Genomic DNA, 17,125 nt, shown 5'->3' with positions numbered 1-17,125 from the left:
ACAAAGCAGCCGTGCCAAATATAAGTGAGATAATGCGTGTGAAACTCTGCATAAACTGGGAAACATCAATCAAAAGGCAATTATTCCTTGGGGCACCTGGCTGGCTCAGTCAGTAGAATATACAACGCTTGATCTCGGGATTGTGGGTTCGAGCCCCACATTGGGTGTAGAGATCACTTAAAAATTTAAAAAAAAAAAAATCTTAAAAAAAAAAAAAGATAGTCCTTGAGGACATAGTGCTAAGTGAAATAAGCCAGGCACAAAAGGACACGAGATGCCTGGAGCAGTCAAATTCATAAAGACAGAACGGAGAAGGGTGGCTGCCAGGGACTAGGGGGAGGGGCATGGGGAGTTAGTGTTGAGTGCAGACAGGGTTTCAGTTTAGGGAGGTGAGAAAGCTCTGCAGATGGATGGTGGTGATGGGTGCACAGTATTGTAAATGTGCTTAATACTACTGAAATGGACACTTAGGAATGGTGAGAATGATAACTTCTATGTCATGTATACTTTGCCACAATAAAAACAATGAGTTCTTGTACTTTCAGGACACTAGGTGTGCTTCTCAGTATGCTTGAGTGTCTGGCCCACCGATGGGCCCCAAGCCAATGGTGTTGATGACAAGGAATGAAGACAAACTCGTTGCTCCGGGGCGTGTCCCACTGGTACCATCTCCTGTGTGAGCGCAGACATGGGGCTCATTAAACAACCCCTCTCACAATCCGTATTTTCAAATGAGTGTGGTCTCCCCGGCAGCAGCCCTACACGATCTCGGCGAAGCCGTTGCAGAGGGCCGGAGGGAGACCATTTTGCGCTTTGTGGGCCATACACTTTGTGTTGCAATGACTCAACTCCGTCCCTCTTTGTATGAAAGCAGCCACAGATGATATGTCAACGAGTGAGCATGGCTATGTTCCAATAAAACTTTATTTACAGATACTGAAAATTGAATCTCGTGTTGTAATTTTCAAGTGCCATAAAAATGTATTTTTTCTTCAACCATTTGAAAATGTAAACAACTACTGTTAGTTTATAGGCTGTATAAAAAACAAGTGGCAGCTGGCTTTGGCGGCCGCGGTGCTTTGCCACTGCTGACCTAGAGTATTCTGGGATTCCCTCTTCTGGAATTGCTTTTAATGCGGCCGAAGCACAGCCATCTACAATCCTGACCTCAGTGGTGGCAAATCTTCACTGTCCCCTGAGCATCTGACTTTGCAAAAGGACCAGCAGACACCTCGACTCAAACCTGATGGATGAAATTGGCATAAATGTGAGAAACATAAGGTGATACTAGAAAATGAGGGAAAGATTTCTGGTGGTAGCTAACTTGGCTATAAATATAATTCCTTTTCTATACTCAGATCACTTTATTCAGTCATACCAAACTAGATGCTCTGGATTCAGAGGAAACTATTGGAGTTTTTCAGAGACTAGGAATGAAATGTTCATGTGTAAGAATTCATGTTGGGATTTTAGAAAGATAAAGATCTCACATATGGCTTTTGGGTACAGCATGAATAAACTCTAATTGCTGACAAATTTGAAAACCAGAACATTCCTAATACTGGGTTGATTAGCACTTGCAAGCTTTGTACCATCACCATCTTAAACAAGGAACATAAGCCTGCCTAGAGTTGTGGGGTAAATATTTCAGGATGTTATTAATGCAAAGGTCATTATCACACTGATATATTGATGTATGCTTTTGATCAAAGTGTACCCTTAAAGTAATTTGCTCTTGGGCAAACGTAGAAAGAGAAAAAGATTCCTTAAAACACAATAAAGGCACAATGAAACACCATTAAAAGTCCTTCAACCTCATTAGCCCTGGTTGAGTGTAGTCGAATGTTTATGGGAAATCAGAGAGAGGTCCTGAGGGCTTCCTACCTTTCTTCTTCCAGGGAGAGGAGACAGATGACACCCCAGGGAGAGAGCGACCCTCTCCCTTTCTGCGTGAAGGAGCCAGGGACTCACTAACAGAGCGCGTGTGTCACAGTATTGATTGTGTTCCGGGAGAGCTCAGCACCTAAAATCTTGCCTTTTATTTCTACAGACTGAGAATAAGGGTTATTTTCCAGGCGAATGTCAGGATCGAAGGGCCTGCTGTCAGACACGTGAAGTAGGAACATCAGTGTTAGTCTGACATGGATAGAGCTGGTCCACTGGTGGGCTGTCCTCCATGTGTGGCTGTTTTCTCCGGGCCTGTCTTGGGGAAGGGGGAGGACGGTGTGCAGCACGCTCTCCACAATGACACTCCGAGTATTACCATTCATGGACGGTTCCTGCTGGCTTTGACTTTTCCCTACAGACCTCATTCCCAGCTTCCAATCATTCTGCTTATTCATCCTAACGTGGGGTGAACTGAGGTGGGAGAAGAGCATGCTGGTGAGGGCAAAGCATCTGGGAGGGCCACAGACAGACTAGAGTTGCACCCCCCTGCCCACTCCCACACAGGGGATAGCACTGCTGGCTGTGGAATGAAGGAGAACGCGCGGGAAAGGGTCTGGGACACCTGAGGAACCTGGGCCCTGTTTCCTGGGTGACAAGAGATGAGCCTGAGTGACTGGAGGTGCTCATCGAAGTTTTGCTGGATTCAGTGAAAGGACTGTCAGGGAAGATGAGGCAGGACATCTATGTCTTAGGAGCTCAGCAGTGTCTGTTGCACGAGTGAGACCTCCACAGGGTAAGCTCTCTCCGGAGGGTCCCAGAGAGGCCCCGGCCCCCGCCTCCATTCACAGCCTGGACGGGGACTGATACTGACTCAGAGAACGTTCCCCACTCTACGCTGGGAGGCTCCCTGACAGGGTCCTGGTCTACAGGGGGACCAGACTCAGAGGAAACGTTGAGAAAATTGTGTGGTACTTCAACAGAATAATTTCCATTTAAATGGAAGAGTCTGTTAAATGTAATAATTAAAATACTGGACTTGTGTTTTGTATGACTTTGTTTTTCATTTCATTTGTCATGTCATTTTTATGATATTTTGAAGAAAAAAAAAAAGTCTGCGAAGCATTGGAAATAAAAGCAGAGGGAAACATCCCTTGCCACGGGTCATGAGGAAGCCCAGGTGGAGGTCCATGACTTAGATTCTATTCCTTTTTCTTTCTCTTTCTGGGGACTTGTGCTTAACTGTAGAGTTATAATGTTGTGTTGTGTCGTGTGATGCTAGGTCTAAAGAAAAGCAGTCGTCAATGGTGTAAGGAATGGAAAGTTCTGGGGTTTTTATGGAGGAGACTCCACATCAGATGGAGTTTGGCCAGGTTGCTGCTATTGACATTGCTCCCTACCCCTATCACCTGGACACCCCCCGGACGTGAGCTACCGCTGCCTGCTGCCCCCACACGCCACTACCATGATGCTCCAGTCACAGATTTGTGCAAAGTCCAAGGCGAGAGCACAGCTGGAAACACCATGTACATATTCACGTCCTGCCTCCGCCCCACTCCCTTCCCTTGTGGGACCCGAGTCGCTACATTCCACAAATGCTACACATAATGGGACACTCAAGACCGGTAAGTGCCCGCTATGGCCATGCCTTTGCCTGCCCAACATTCCACACATCCTTTCCCCCTTTGTAAGCCCCCCACGCCCTCCACACGTGCCTCCCTCCCCAGCTCAGAGCACTTCCAGTGAACACATCCAGCTCCGAGTCCGGGACGTCCAGGTGGCACCCTTTCCTCTCCCTTTTTCCGGCCCTGGGATCCTTCTGGGTTTAGAGAGAAGCAATGAAATAGAAAACCCTGAAAGGGAGAAAATCACAGGGTAGCAAATATTCATCATCTGGGTAATTCGCCTCTAAAAAACTGGGCTATTTTTCATTCCATTCACCCTCTGTTGAACATCAATCTGCACACCCCTGAGATAATGAGTTCTACGATGTAGTGTTTTGCATGATCTACCTGTGCACGAGTTGCTAATAAAAAATTATGTAATGACAGGCTGCTGGGTTTTTTCAACTCCATGATTTTTCACAAGAAGCTAAGGCAACAAATTTCTGCATTGCTTCTAGAACCCTGAGCAGTTTTATGTTTGTGTATGCGCTGGACTCCTTGTGTTTTAAACAGAAAGGGGAGAGTTGATTTTGTGCAGTGAATTTTCCACATCTCTTCCAGCAATATTCTTTTCTGGAATGCATGTGAATTCAGAAATAAGACCAACTGGCCAGAGTTGTGAGACTTTATTTGCATCAACAATAATACCTACTTCATGAGAAGTAGAGATTAATACCGCTAACTTGAATAGCTATTTGCCAGATACTTTTCTTTGGGCTTCACATACGTATCTCATGTAATACTCACAACCTCATCAGCATATACTTTTATTATGTCTATTTTATTGACCCATCTCCTAAAACTAGTGAATGGCAGATCCAGATTCAAACTCTGGCAGTCTGACCCCAGAGCCTCTACCCTTCATGTTACTCAAACATTCGATTATTTCTCATATTGACCAAAGACCTGCTTTCACTGTTAATCCTGAAGAGGAAGTTGAGAAATTTATATGTCATGTGGATGACATGAGGAACCATTGGGGAAAGATGAAGATGTTCCTTCAAGCTTAATATCTCTCACAGAGATAAGTAGTGCAGAGTTTAGGGTTAAGAAAATGAAACCTTGGTGTTCTGGCTCCTTCATCGTCCCTGTCTTCCTCCTCCAGCCCAGCTGCCATAGCTCGGTAGTTACAGTTAAACTTCATGGAAGAAATGGAGTTGGGGCCATGCCAATGTTCCCATTTCAGGTTTCAAAGGAGGGTTCTGCGTTAAACTGAGCTGCCCCTGCCTACAAACAAGACAAGAAGATCCCAAGGAGTGGAGAACATAACGCTGGGACCTGGATCCTGTTTCTAGGGAGCATCTGGAAATTCCCGCTTGAGGGTCATTTTTCACCTGGTGGTTGTTCCTCCTGAAAATGAGTCCTGTAGTCCTGTCCCTTGAAGGAAGCAAATGACATAAATGTTCCAGAGCAGAACCTGACAAGTTGGAGGGTACAGCATGAAAACATATGACAGATGGGGTTGGAAACATGAAGGGCAGTTCTAAAGCATCTTGAGAGTAGGGGAGAAATTAGACCATAAAACATAAGGCTAAAGGACATGACAAAATACTTGAGCAATGAACTAAGAAGAAGGACATTGGTTTGAGAAAGGTAAGAATTAACAGTACACAAAGTTATGAAAAAAAATGAATTCTGTAATAATTAGCAGGAATCTATATCTTCTTTCATCAAAAAGCTTAAATGATTTGAAATGAAATTAAAAAAATTTATGGACCCCATCTCTCTTCCCCATTTTTGGAGCACCTTCCTTTTCCAGAATGATCCAGACCAGGCCCATCCACTGTTCTATCTTCAAGCCTCTAGAGAAGCCTCATCTTCAACAGCTTTTGTCCCTCAAGAACTGTTGAATGAACGAACAAAGAAAGCTTTCAGATAAAAAACTAATAAACTCTTTCCCCTTCTGTGTGCTCAGATTCTCTGCTTTTGAAAATTCCTTTGGTGCAACCATGACATCCACCTTTGACCTACTGACACCTGCACCAGCCACTACCCTACATTTTCACTTTACCACACTCTTGCAATTAATATTTTGTCACTCATGCTACATAATATATGTGTACTATATCATATATAGTTTATTTGGTGTGTTTTTGTATAAAAATTATATCATGTTCTATGTGGTTTCCTGCAAAATTTTTTCCCTCAGCATTATGTTGAGGGGATTCACCTACGCTGTTGTGTGTAGTGTAATTCATTTATTTTGACTGCTGAAATATAGTCCTATGGGCAAATAGACCACATTTTACTTATTCTCTTGTCAATGGACTGTTTCCAGCTTGTTAGCTTTTTTAAACTGAAAACATTGCTGTTCAGAAGCTCTTCTATACACATCTCCTGGTATGCTTGTGCAAAAATTTCTCTTGGGTATGTACCTAGAATTAGGATTGCTGGGTCAGATTTACAAAACAATGGCATAGTGTTTTCTGAAGTGGGCTGGATCAGGTGGAGTGAGCCAATTCACACTCCTCCAAAATACCTGCATACAGCTGACCCCCTCTACACTTCTCAGTGTTCACCAGTCTAGATGGTACATTTTTGTAGACCTGATTCGCACTTACCAGGTTGCTAAAGAGGATGAGCATCTTGTTATGATTCTTGGCCCTTCGTGCTGCATCCCTCCTCTCCCCACATTCGTGTCCACTCAGAAATTCAGAATTTGACCATTTCTGAAAATGAGGTACTTGTAGATGTAATTAGTTAAGTTATGATGAGGTCATCGTGGATTAGGATAAATCCCGAATCCAATGACGTGTCCTTATAAGAGGGCCATGCAAAAAACAGATATGTATGGAGGAGAGATGGCCATGTGAAGGCAGAAGCCGAAATTGGAGATATGTCTACAAGTAAAGGGAGGCTAAAGATTGCCAGCAAAACCCAGAAGCTAGGAAGAGACAAGGAAGGATTCTTCTAGAGAGCTTTCAGAGGAGCACGGCACTACCAGCACCTTGAATTTTTTCCATGGGTTAAATTTTTAAAAATCTCTCTGGCAAGTCTTAATTTGCCCTACTTACTTAAATGTCTTTAATTACTATATAGCCTTATATAAGTCTTGATATCTAATAGGAAAATTCCCTTGCCCTATTCATTTTATTTGGGCATGATATATAGCAAATGATGCCAATCTGCCCACACCCCTTTGGATTCCTTTACATTCTCTAGTTCACTACCAGTTTTTCCTGGGAACATTTTCTAATAAATCACTTTTAGATGCGTCCCTCTGTATCCCTGTCTCAGAGTCTTCTGGGGAACTATTTTAACACTTTGGTATTCCACATACATTTAGAATATCTTTTCAGGTTACATGAAAATCCTGTTGAGATTTTGTTTGGAATTGTATAGAGTATATACATAAGTTTGGGGGAGACCTATACCCTTGTGATAATATATTTTGTTACACATGAATATGAAATATATTCCCACTTATAGGTCTTCTTTAATAACTTTCAACAAAGGTCTTGTTATTTCCTGATCTTAAACATATTTTATTAGACTTATTTCTAGGTACCCTATATTTTTCATTGCTGTCATAAATGGTGGGGTTTTTGTTTTGTTTTGTTTTAATTTTGCTTCCTAACTATTGCTAGTGTATAAAAATGCAACAGAATTTTACTCTTGGTCTTATTTATTTATTTCTTTTTTGTATGCCTGGTAATTTTTGGCTGAGTTCTGGACATTGTACATGAGAACTGTGTTTCAGGACCCCTTTGTTAGTCTAGTGAAGGCTGTGGACTCCTTCTTAGAAGAATATTTTTAAATGAGGAAAATAACATGCATGGAATTACAGAGAAATCAATTATATTTAATTGCAACCCAAAGGATCTTGGGGTCCATGGACCCCAGGTTAAGAACAGTATAGAAGTTCTGGATGATGTTATTTTCTTCCAGAGGGGGTTCACAGCAAACTTTGGTGAGGCAGATAGAGTTAAATCTGATCACCTTTATCCAACCATGAATTGAGCTGATTTGAGACTAAACTGCAGTTTTGGAAGGTTTCCTCTCCCCTGCCAGGGTGTACCCCTCCAGGAGTCCCAAGATCAGAACTTATTTTAGTGTCGCTTCCAACAGAGAGAAAATCCCAACCACCCAGTGTTTTAGGGAATAATATATTTGGCAGAAGCAAATACATTTCTGCAGATAATAACCTCAGACAGATTGTAGATATCAAGACATTTCATCACAGGGTTCTGACATTTAAAAACTCAGGAGTTTAGAGTTTTGTTGGCTTTCAGAGATAGGCTGGGCTTAATAAGCCAAATAAATTATTCTTTAGTTTTCTGCTGAAAATGCTGTAAATAGATTTTACAAGTTCCGTCTGTCATCTTTTTATGAGGAATACTAACTCTTCCTCTAGCATAATATTTTTCTGAAGGAAAGAGCATTTCTAAATATATTTGTTAATTACCAAATAACAAGACAAATGAAAGATTAGAGTTCAGTTGCCTTCTGTCCTTTCACTGATCCAAAAATTGTTTCAGCTATTTTAAAGGTACAATTCTGACCTGGTAGTTAACTTACATTGGGTTTTGGCAACAGAAAGTGTTATATAATAGTGCAGGCTCCTTTTACCAAATAGAGATCTGAGCTTTAAAAAAAAATCTCACTCTTTAAATTTAGAAATATTGAATGTTTGGTTAAGAAGGACTTTTTTTTTTAGCACTTTATTGTGTTAGAGTAGTTTTAGGTTCACAACAAAATTTAGGGGAAGGTACAGAGATTTCCTATATGCCCCCTGCTTCAAACGCACAGGCTTCCCCATTACCAACATCTCCTACCATAGGGTACATTGATTAGCACTCATGAACCTAGATTGACACATCCTAATCAGTCTAAAGTTTACATTACAGCTCAGTTTTGGTGTTGTACATTCTATGGGCTTAGGCAAATGCATAATGACATGTACCCATCATTATAGAATCATACAGAGTATTTTCACTGTCCTAAAAATCTTCTGTGTGTTGCCTCTTCCTGCCTCCCCCAAGCCCCAGATAGCCACCATTTTTTCTTCTTCTGCTGTATCTATAGTTTTGCCTTTTCCAGAATGTAGTATCATCGCAATCACACTGTATATAGCCTTTTTATATTGGATTCTTTCACTTAGTAATTTGTATTTAAGGTTACCTGTTTTTTCATGGCTTGAAAGCTCATTTTTTTTTTTTTTAGTACTGAATAATATTCTATTGTCTGGAAGTACCATAATGTATTTATCCATTCACCTACCAAAAGACATCTTGGTTGCTTCCAAGATTTGGAAATTATGAGTAAAACTACATACTGCAGATTTTTGTGTGGACATAAGTTTTTAACTCCTTTGGGTAAATACCACAGTTGTGCAACTGTTGGATTGTATGGTTAGAGTATGTATAGTTCTGTAAGAAACTGCTAAATTGTCTTCCAAAGTGGCTGTACTGTTTTGCATGCCCACCAGCAATCAGTGAGAGTTCCTGTGGCTCCACACTCTCACCAGCATTTGGTGTGGTCAGTGCTCTGGATTTGGGACATTCTAATAGCTGTGGCATCTCATTGTTTTAGTTTGCATTTCCTTGGTGACATATGATGTAGAGCATCTTTTCGTATACTTGTTTGCCATCTGCATATCTTCTTTAGTGAGGTGTCTGTTAAGGTCTTTGGCCCATTTTTAAATCAAGTTGTCTATTTTCTTATTGTTGAGTTTTAAGAGTTCTTTTTATACTTTGGATAATAGTTCTTTGTCAGAAGTATCTTTTGCAAATATTTTCTCCACAACTCCATGGCTAGTCTTCTCATTTTCCTGACATTGTCTTTCACAAAGCAAGTTTTAATTTTTAATGATGTCCAGTTTACCAAATATTTCTTTCATGGATTGTGCAAGAAGAATTTTTCCCTTCTGATATTTTTTATAATTTTTTTCTTATTAAAAAGATACAACAATCAGTATGGTACAATACTCTCCATATTATTCCAATTTCTTGAGGTCAGCTGGAGAAAAATACAGTCATCTGTAGTATGTAGTTTTAAAATGGTCATTATAATTCTCTACCTTATTTATTCAAATCAATTCAAACATTTATTGAGTATCTTCTACAAACCATGCACCATGGTAAACATAAATAATACGGTCTTGCCTCAGAGAGTCTACATTTTGTATCATGCTCGAGTGTAAGCAGTACAGGATTTCTCCATAGGCTAAGTGTATCAATAAGTCAGGAATCAAAAACAAAGCAAAACAAACAAAAAATATATATATATATATTTAAATTTTATTTATTTATTCATGAGAGACAGAGAGAAAGAGAGAGGCAGAGGGAGAAGCAGGCTCCCCGCTGAGCAGGGAGCCTGATGCGGGACTCCATCCCAGGACCCCGGGATCATGACCTGAGCTGAAGGCAGACACTTAACTGACTGAGCCACACAGGCGCCCAAAAAATATATATTTTTAAAAGTAGGCTCCACCAGGCGCCTGGGTGGTGTAGTCGGTTACACACCCAATTCTTGGTTTCAGTGGTTTCGGTTCAGGTTGTGATCTCAGGTGGTGAGATCGAGCCCAGCTTTGGGCTCTGCACGCAGTGTAGAGTCTGCTTGAGACTCTCTCCCTCTCTTTCTGCCCCTTTCTACTGTGTTCTCTCTAAAATAAAATAAATAAATCTTAAAAAAAAAAAAGTAGGCTCCATGCCCAACATGTGGCTTGAACTCACAATCTTGAGATCAAGAGTTGCGTGCTCTATAGACTGAGGTATCCAGGCACCCCAACAAAATATTTTTTGAATAAAACATTTATTTTTCATAAAATTATTTAGCATTTTGCAAAAAATTCAGAAAAATCTAGAAATTATTAACTTCAGCTCACATATAAGTTTTGAGTTTTATGATTTAGTGTTGTTCTCACTTTGAGGTACGTAGAGGGCAGGTGGTGGGCACATTAACCTTCTCAGTGCTGGGGGCCACTAAAGGTCTTAGTGTAGTTTGAGTTTAAGCTTTGACTTTACGAATTGGATTGAGAGAAGCTAAGAAGGTGGAGACAGAATACTTCATCCACCTTGCCTGCTTCTCCCCAACACACCCTTCAGAATTCCTTGGGCTGGGGATAAGAAATTCAAGGAACATGGTGACAGATTTGGTGCAGGAAAGCATGGTGATGTCAAACTCTTCCCAAGAGTTTGCACAAGGGCAGGAAGGGTCATACAAAAGTTCTTCCACGATACAATGATTATTGTCAGTTTGAGGGATTCTAGGCTGATCAAGGAAGAGACAGAATCATTGGGTGGCAGTGTTGCACAACTAGCTTTACTGGGTGGCACTTGGTCAGGTTGCTTGCAGGGAGGTCCCTCTGGGCAGGAGAACCTCCAGGGACAGCAGGCACTGTGTCACCACCCAGAAAGGGAAGAGGGCTTGGGAACTCACAGGGCAGGGGGGAATCAGAGAGGGGACTTACATGTCCAGGTAATATCACTCAGCAGCAGGGGTGGGGGAGAATCTGGGTGGGAGAGCCTCCAAGGGCAATAGCATTTTGGGGTCTTTACAGTTAATTATATATGTCAACTTGACTGGATCGCAAGATGTTCAGATTTTTGGCTAAATGTGGTTCTGGGAGTTTCTCTGAGGATGTTTCTGGATGAGATTAACATTTCTATCGATAGACTGAGTGAAGCAGATTGCCCTCCCTGATGTGGGTGGACTTCAGTCAATCTGTTGGAGGAGAATTTGCTCTCTGCCTGTCTTCAGCTTAGAACATTGTCTTCTCCTGCCTTTGGACTTGCACTTGACCTATAAGTTACACTACTGGCTGACCTGGGTTTCCAGCTTCCCACCTGCAGGTCCGGGACTTCTCAGCCTCCATAACTGCATGCACCAATTCCTTTAAATAAACAAACAAACAAACAAATAAATAAATCTTTTATTAGTTCTGTTTCTCTGGAGAACCTTGACTGATGCAGGGTCTTTTATAGCTACATGGTTTTCTTATCCATGGCTAGGAGATGCTGGGTTCAGTTTCAAAGAGTATATCAAGTGGGTAGGCTCTGAATGGTGAAAAATAATGTTTATTGGGACTATATGCAAAGCAACTGAGTATAAGAATTTTAGTTTGGGCTTTGAGCTAACAGTCCTGGTTTCTGTGAAGAAGAAAACAAAACAGGGACCATTTTAGGCCCATTTATATGACAACTGCAGAGAGAAAAGAGGAGGGTCCCTAATGAGTAAACCTCTTAATAGCTAATATTGCTTTTCCTAATTCTGGAGTCTTCTCTGTTAAGGATGGCAGTGAGCTGGGGGTCTTCGTGCAAACTCTCCTCGCCTTGCCTGTCCACACCACACCAGCCCAGAGAGCCAAACAAGGGCTCAGGTAACCATGGCAACAGTAACAAAAATAGTTGCATCTTCTCAGCCGCTGTCTATGTCCTTACTTTTCCCTGGCCAAGTCCCAGTCTGTTCCACGTGCTCCCCTTGGCTAACAGCCACTTTGGTGCATCTACTGCAGCCACTGGTGTGTTTGCTTAATCATGTTTTTTTTCTAATTAAAAGATTTTATTTTATTTTTTTATTTTTTTATTTTTTTAAAGATTTTATTTATTTATTTGACAGAGAGAGAGACAGCAAGAGAGGGAACACAAGCAAGGGGAGTGGGAGAGGGAGAAGGAGGCTTCCCGTGGAGCGGAGAGCCTGATGTGGGGCTCGATCCCAGACCCCGGGATCATGACCTGAGCCGAAGGCAGACGCTTAACGACTGAGCCACCCAGGCGCCCCTCTAATTAAAAGATTTTAAATGCTTATTATAGAGGATCTGAGAAGTAGAAAAATACAGAGAATTAAAAGTGACCCATACCAGAAATAACTATTAACATTTTTATATACTTCTTAGTCTTTTTTAAGGCATATTTATAAATATTTAGCATCATTATTGTTTTGTATTCACCTTCTTGCACCTTAAATTAAATCATACAATTGTCCTGTGTTATTAAATATGTCTTAGAAGCATAATTTGTAATGGCAGCATAAAATGATAGTCTGTGGTTGTAGCATAATTTGATTTTTGGACATTCAGGTTGGTTCCTGACAAGGTTCAGTCACTACAGGGCCCCACTAGTGTTGGCTCCAGATGAGGTTGGGAAGCGCTCTCTCTGCTGTCAGCATTCATATTTGCAGACATCGAAGAAGGTAGAAAGTGCTTTCTTCGTTTCTTTCTTCATCTCTCATCTCACGTTTTGTGGATCTCATTCTACTAAGAAGGTACAAACCCTCTTCTGAGAAATACCGAAGCTGCCAAAGCCAACAAACCAAACTGGTTGGGAAAGGAGAGAAGAGCTGGGACAACCGGAAGCTTGTGGGGGTGACAACTGAGGCACCATCTTGACAAGAACACTTTGAAGATGTGTTTTCACATTGAACTCACATCAAAATTCATGATGGGTCACTCCACACTCACGAGGATGGCTGTTGTCAAAAACATGGAAACTACCTGGTGTTGGCAGGGATGTGGAGAAGTTAGAACTGGAATGAGTCAAGCAAGAGTTTGTCTGCCCGATGTGAAGCAAGCCGGTAAAGGACTGACACTGAGCTTTACAGTGAGGAAAGGCTATTTATTGGTGTGGTGCCACCCAGGAGAATGAGAGCTAATGCTCAAGGTCCTGAACTCCCCAATGGCTTACAAGTAAGGGCAAAATTTGGGGGAGGGGTCTCCAGAGAAGGTGGATGCCATTGGTTGGAGGCTCATGAAGTCATGTTAACAGATGTTACTTACTTACTTATGGTACCACTCTGTCTCATCCCATGGAGCTCTGTTCTATGTCAAGACACTTGGAATATGAAAAATATCTGTATTTCCTATGTTAGAGATTTCATTAGGTACACCTGGTGATGATGTGGTTAGGATAGTGCTTGTCAGCTGCTTGTATGTACCTAAACTAACCACTTGTATGTGCATAAGCTAGTGGGGTTGTGTTCCTTCATGTTCCTTTGAATGATTAGCAAGCATTCCTATCTCCTGGGCCTAGGTCTGCATGTTTCCTGCCCAGTCCAGCTGTGCTTGGGACGATATGACCCCTAGCGTTCATTCTTTCATCTGAACTGACGAGATGGATGCTGGCTTCAGGTCCCTGCTGCACTGGTGGTGGGAATGCAACATGGCACAGCAACTGTGCAAAACAGCATGGTGGTTCCTCAGTTAACGTAGACCTAGCATAGGATCCCACAGCTCCACTCCTACGTATCTACCCAATTGGATTTTTTTTTAAAGATTTCATTTATTTATTTTGACAGAGAGAGACACAGTGAGAGAGGGAACACAAGCAGAGGGAGTGGGAGAGGGAGAAGCAGGCTTCCCGCGGAGCAGGGAGCCCGATGCGGGACTCGATCCCAGGACCCTGGGATCATGACCTGAGCCGAAGGCAGACGCTTAATGACTGAGCCACCCAGGCGCCCCTACCCAGTTGGATTTGAGTACGAAAGCAAGCAGGGACTCAAACAGTATCTGTACACTCAGTTCATAAGAGCATTCTTCACAAGAGCCAAAAAGTAGAAACAACTCAAATGTCCAACAAGAGATGAATGGATAAACAAACTGTGGTATATCCATACAATGGAATTTTAGTCATTTCTTTTTTTAAATTATTTATTTATTTATTTAAAAAAAATTTTTTTTTAAAGATTTTATTTTATTTATTTGACAGAGAGAAAGAGCACAAGCAGGGGGAGTGGCAGGCAGAGGCAGAGGGAGAAGCAGGCTCCCTGCAGAGCAGGCGGAGCCCGATGTGGGACTCGATCCCAGGACCCCGGGATCATGACCTGAGCCGAAGGCAGTTGCTTAACCAACTGAGCCACCCAGGTGCCCCATCTTTTTAAAAAAGATTTTATTTATTTATGTATTTGAGAGAGAGACAACAAGTGGGTGGAGAAGCAGAAGGAGAGGGAGAAGCAGACTCCCTGAAGAGCAGGGAGCCCGATGTGGGGCTCGATCCCAGGACCCCGGGATCACGACCTGAGCTGAAGGCAGACACTTAACCGACTGAGCCACCCCGGGTGCCCCAGAAATGAAATTCTGACAGCTGCTACAATCTGGATGAACTATGAAGCATTTTGCTAAGTGAAATTAGCCAGACACAAAAGGACAAATACTATATGATTCCATGTATATGAGGTCCCTAGAATAGTCAAATCCATACAGGCTGTAAGTAGAATGGTGGTTGCCAGGGGCGGGGGCCGGGGGTAGGGGGAGATGGGGAATCATTGCTTAGTAGTGGGCACAGTTTCGGTTTGAGAAGATGAAGAAGTTCTGGAGATGGATGGCGGTGACGCTTGTACTGCACTGTGAATGTTCTTAATGCCACTGAACTGTACACTGAAAAATGGTTAAAACAGTAGATTTTGTCTTATGTATAACCTTACCCCAACACACACACACACACTGGATGCACAGCTGTAGGAACCCGGCAGGAGAGTGAAAAGCACAGGCTCACTGAGGTGCCCTAGGGCGGGAGCTGTGTCTGCCTCGTTAACGTTCCCTCCCTCGCATGTCGAACAGTGCTGACATCTAGGAGGTGTTCAAGGTTTGTCCAGTGAATGGGCTGCATTCAACAGGCTGAGCCCCAGTACAGGGGTCACAGGGAGCCCTCTGGGCATCACTACGTTGTTGTCTGTCAACAGCCCCATCCTGCTCTCAGCTGTGTGATGCGGGGGCTCTGCAAACACATACTGCTTTGCTGGTAGCTCCCTCTGAGGGTCTGCGAGCTGAGGGGGCTCTGGAGGGAGGCTGGGGACAGTATGGCCCTTCGCTTTAGTGTAACCCATCGCCCTTCCCTGCTTTGTTTTCTCCATGTCACCATGGATGTACGAATCTGTTTTGCCCACCCCCACCTCCTCCCACGGTGTGGACTCCACGAGGACAGGGATCAGAGCGTCTCCTTCACTGCTGCACCCCGCTGTGCCACAGGTGCTCACGTCAGGTTGGTTCAGAGCTTCTGAAGCATCTCCTCAGAAGCCCTGGACTTCCACAGAGCACAGGTTGAAAAAACACCAGATTCGAGCGCCGTCTGTGGTCTGTGTCTGTACTACATGGCCACATCAAGTTATGAACATGAATCCTTATCTCAAACAACCGACCTACTCAGGCAAAAATAAGTCACCATGCCACGTAGTGTGAGAACACTCCCTGCAATATTCTACTCATGTCAGCAGGAAACGCTGGGCTCCCAGTCCTTCAGAGGTGTCTCCACCTTTTTACACCAACGTGGGAACTTGACATCTACTTAAAAAAATAAAGTTTTCTGGGCGCCTGGGTGGCTCAGTTGGTTACGCGACTGCCTTCGGCTCAGGTCATGATCCTGGAGTCCCGGGATCGAGTCCCACATCGGGCTCCCTGCTCGGCGGGGAGTCTGCTTCTCCCTCTGACCCTCCTCCCTCTCATGCTCTCTGTCTCTCATTCTCTCTCTCGCAAATAAATAAAATCTTAAAAAAAAAAAAAAATAAAGTTTTCTTATGGGAAATTTCAAATATAGACAAACATTGAGAAAACAGGATCGTGGATTCCCATGAAGTCAGTGCTTAGCTGCAACAGTTGTCGACATTCTGCGGCTCATCTTCCTTTACGCCAGTTCATTTCAGTGTCATCGTTTGTACTTATGTTAAAGCAAATCCCCATACTGTGTCCCCCGTGGATACTTTAATATGTATCTCTGAAGGTTATTCTTGATCCAAGAAGGGATCTTCTCTGTTTGAGAAGGTCATGCCCTTCAGTCAAGCAAATATCTTTGCAGGTACGCACGTGGACACGGAGGAGAAAGGGACACCGCTGGGTCAGCCATACTGGAAGCCAACTGGTGACTTTGCAGTACATGGTGGCTCCTCCAGCCAGATGGCCCAGGCAGCTAGGTCTGGGGCTCAAGGACCCCATCGCTTGGTGGGGTAGGGCTCACCTTGAGCCCTACTTGCCAGTGTAGGTCATACACATCTCTTGCTGCTTCTGGTCCCACTTCATCAGATACAACCAAACTTAACAGCACCCATAGCATCTCAGTGGGTGGCTCACTGGTTAGGAATGAGGAGACGCTGTGTGGCCAGGCCATGAGGACGTGTCCTGACCAGTATCTCCAGATAGAGCTGGAAGCTACTGCTACTGGAATATCAGATGTGGATTTCCAAGCATTGCTGCAAGGAATAGAGATCTCCACTTACAAAATGTATTGAACAGCAATAGGAAATGCACCAAACCTCGGAGGCTGAAAACTGGAAAAAAAAGAGATTGTCTTTTTTTTTTTTCCAAAACAGTCTTTTGAGTTCACGTGAACTCAAAAGACTGTTTCAACAAAAGGAAGAATGCGTCCCTATAAGTGACTTGGAGGGAGTGCACTGTGGTTCTACTGTGCGGCCCACAGCTTGACCTGATGCCAAAGATCCTGCTTTCACAGATGCTGGAAAGGAAATGCTCCATTCCTCAGCTCCTTCTCCCCCCCACGGTCTCATCAGAACATTTTACAGAATCTGTTACAGCTCGTCAGAACTCAAGTATGATTTTTTTCTGGTGTTGTGTCTCTTTTTCCTCCTGGGGCTTACCTGAAAGGCAACTCACCACCAGGGTTGCAGATCTCTTGGTAAGTTCCATGCAATGG

This window comes from Phoca vitulina, unplaced genomic scaffold (assembly GCF_004348235.1).
Source record: "Phoca vitulina isolate PV1807 unplaced genomic scaffold, GSC_HSeal_1.0 scaffold9, whole genome shotgun sequence".
Lineage (NCBI taxonomy): Eukaryota > Metazoa > Chordata > Mammalia > Carnivora > Phocidae > Phoca > Phoca vitulina.
The sequence above is the reverse complement of the archived record's forward strand: the minus strand, read 5'-3'. Positions refer to the sequence as shown.